Genomic DNA, 3,616 nt, shown 5'->3' with positions numbered 1-3,616 from the left:
GCAGCAAGTTCTTGTTGGGGTTGAAGCCTTCATTAGCTTTCCTCTGATTCAGAAACCCCATCTGTTCTTTGCCGCATCCATCTCGGTCGTCCTGGAAACTACCCGCAACACAGCAATCCCGAAAAACACGTTATGGTTTGTAATGTAGAGTTTTTTCTATAAGAAATCCACATCCAACAGAAAGCAATGCTAGTCAGCAAACATGCGTCCACCCGAACTTCCCAGGAAGGCCCAATCCACCCATGCCGGTTACTTACTAAACAATATGGTAATAAAATCTATGATGATGAGTTCTCATGCTTGTTGCCATAAATAGTCAATTTAACTGCAATAATGCACCTTGACTATAGCATCTCGGTCAGCTAAACAGTCTAGGATTGTCCATTTATCTCCCTTACATCATTTATGCATATGAATGATGAAGTAAACCAAGTGAAAGAATCAACTTTTGAAATATGCACATATCAGGTAGATGTGTACAAAGTTCTCTTCAATATCATATTTTGGGTGATTCAGGTAAAGATTCCAACTAAGCTTCAAAAAAAAAAAAATCCAACTAAGCGACAGCCTGACCAAACTCATTTCTCGAAGATAGTTCTCCCTCAAAAGGTTGCATTATTTATGGCCAAACTCACTTCTTGAAGTGGTATGTGTTTGCATTATCATCTCACTCATAATGTATCCACACCATGCAATTTTGAAGACATACCTAGATATCTGGCTTGTTTCCATTGAGAGACACAATAGTCTTTCATCCAAAGCATAGCTGCGGCAAAATAGATACAGTTTCAGAATTTCAGGAACACCAATGGCATTGGTGCATGATTTTAAAAAGGTTAAACCTTAACAGCATGCGCATTGAAAAAACATATAACTTTTCATGTATGCATATCCGTTTCCTTTAGGTGATTTGATCTGGATGTTCTAATAAATAATTCAGACTCCCGTCTATGCAATATTGCTGAATCTACAAAAAAAAAGAGGATGCAGAAGAGCAAGAGTACAATACCAAGTAGCTGCCAGGCATTGGTTACCCAAGTAATAAGACTAAATTGAGCTACATAGGACCACTAAAATCAAAAGAAGCTCCTCGACCATAGAATAAAAGGATCGGGCTTAAGCAAAATAAATAATTGAAAGACCAACTATATTTAGAATAAGAATCTCTGTCCACCGTTCTCGCACCAAGACATGACTACTCGATCGAAACACAAACAAATTGTGGTACGTACGAATTGAGGGATTAAAAGTCAAATAGCCACATGAATTAGTAGGCAACAATCAGGGGAACTCCACGGCGGCGCCTCCAAGGAGGGAAACGACACCCACGGGCACCGTCGCCGCCGGCCCGACCCAAGCCAGGCAGGAGTTCCTTCCAAATCGTCGAAAATCTACGAAACACCTGGAGCATGGGGCAGACCGCCCTTCAGCCTCGCACCGCTGCCGCCACAGCGCCTCGTTGTTGAAGTCGCAAAAAACTGCAGACCACTCCGACACACCCCGAACAGTGAGGATCAGGTCAACCACCAACTCCACCTCCAGCCTAGCCAGGCACCGTAGCCGCCACAACTCCCCTCCGGCACGAGCAGACGTTGCACGCAGCAGTCCTCACCAACTCCAAGCGAAAACCACGCGCCAAAACGCCCAGCCCGACAGGCCCAGATCGGGCCCGGAAGCCCAGATCGGGCCCGCATATCCAGCTCCCGCTCCCCGCCGCCGGGCGACGCCATACCGCACCAGACTCAAGGCGGCGAACCTCCGCTCACCGAGGGCTCTCCCTGGCCGAGACTCTCCGCGCCTCCGCCTCCAGCACCGGCTGCGTCCTGTCGCCTCCCAACGTCGCCGCCGCTCCACTCCGACCCCTGCTCGCCGCTGCAGACCTCGCCGGGCTCCGCCACATCTCTGCGCCGCCAAACCTCCCGACCCCGACGCATGAGCTCGTGAAGCCCCGCGTTGCCGACCGCACTCGCCAACCGCGCCGCCCTTGAGGCCGGCCCTGCGCACATAGGGGGCGCCAGGGCGCGCCCGCCCTCACCCGCCATATTCGACGGCCGGGCGTGGCCGCCACCGCCGGCACTGGCGGTGGCAGCGACCAGAGGAGGAGATCCAGGCGGCGGCCTTTAGGGTTTGGAGGGGCGCCTCCGGGGTCACCCGTGCGTGGCGACCCGGGAGGAAAAAAATAAAAGGGCGATGATGCATCATTTTCTCTTTTGAGAAAGAAAGAAGTCATGGCCATCTGTGAGATCTCCGATAATTACATTTAGATTCGATAGCAGAAAATGTGCTACCCCATTAATTTGTACATACTATTTTAAAGGCATCACAATAATAGAAAGAGTCGTACCATGTATTTCTGCAACAACTGCAGAGAACTTTGATATTCTCAAAACCATCATAGCATATTTTGTCCAGCAACGTCTGACAATGCCACCTCTATAAAAATTGATAGGGGATTATTACTGCAAGAAACAACAGAATTGAACGTAAATCATGCAAACTTGTAATCAGTTTACCTAGTTATAAGCATTCAAGAGCGCAATTCCCTTCTGAGTACTTATATCTAATGACGAAGCATTTGCCACATATGCTATCATTAAACAAAAGGAGAGTTTCAGTCGATGATTAACTGTGTTGATGATCCAGAAGCATTTGCCACATATTCCCTCTTTCGCCTAAAATTAACCAATACAAATGTACTACCAGATAATTAAGAATTGGGAGCTGATGTCTTCAAAATTAACCCAGAAGCGTGTTAGGGGCGAAGCCTTCTGGTTGCTGTGTCATACCTTCGGAGGAAGTACGAGGGAGTAGGTCATCGTCTTGGCTAGTGCCACCAGCAGTCGCTGACTACAGCCAATATCTCACTCGCACCTCAGCTGTTCCATACCTTCCTCTCGTCGACCTCCTTACCCAGTTCCTCCGAGAAGCCGCCTCTTTCTCGCTGCTGTCAGGTGATCGAGCGGACACCACAATTGTGCATCTGTCGGGCTGTGGATTTAGCGCCCAAGAAGATTACCCGACTTCGGAGAGGCTCGTGCGTGCCAAGCCGGAGGCGACGCCGGCGAAGATGTCCACGCAGCCCTCACCATACATGGTGATGAGTACGCGAGTAGGGGGCGGGGCGCAGGCTGTTATAAAAGCGACAAGCAAATAACGAAGAACGAAACAAGAACACACGCAGGGGACACAAGATTTAACGTGGAAAACCCCCTTCCAACAAAGAAGGGGAAAAAACCACGGGCGCCAGCCAGCAAAACTTCACTATATCGGGAGGTGTTTACAAACGCCGTGGGTTATCTTATAATCTGATAAACCCTAGCCGGCGGCTTACAAGATGTATATATAGGCGGTGTCAACGATCCGTACTCCCTTTAGTATATGAATTTGGATCACAATACAACAAACTCCACCTTGAGACAAATTCCATCTTGTAGCATGAACTTCAACAATCTCCTGAACAGACAAAGGAAAAACACTTGCTGGGCGCCAACAGCCACTTGGGCTAAACAGTTATACCAACCAAGCTCGAGCAAAGCTCAAACTTGGAAACAGGAACTGGCTTTGTCATCATATCAGCAGGATTATCATGAGTACTTATCTTGCATACCTTCAGTTT

The 3,616-nt window shown here is 48.2% G+C and overlaps 1 long non-coding RNA gene across 1 annotated transcript; it reads right to left on the bottom strand.

Annotated features, from left to right (window-relative positions):
• Positions 1 to 357: 357 nt before the first annotated feature.
• Positions 358 to 3,020, bottom strand: LOC124698701. The gene is made up of 3 exons (XR_007001052.1): positions 2,787 to 3,020; positions 2,345 to 2,459; positions 358 to 766 (listed from the first exon to the last, which is right to left on the bottom strand). It is a non-coding gene; the product is annotated as an uncharacterized LOC124698701 (long non-coding RNA).
• Between the last annotated feature and the right edge of the window lie 596 nt (positions 3,021 to 3,616).

The sequence above is a fragment of the Lolium rigidum genome, chromosome 3, assembly GCF_022539505.1.
Source record: "Lolium rigidum isolate FL_2022 chromosome 3, APGP_CSIRO_Lrig_0.1, whole genome shotgun sequence".
Classification (NCBI taxonomy): domain Eukaryota; kingdom Viridiplantae; phylum Streptophyta; class Magnoliopsida; order Poales; family Poaceae; genus Lolium; species Lolium rigidum.
Note: the sequence above shows the minus strand (reverse complement) of the source record. Positions and strands in the feature narration are given on the sequence as shown.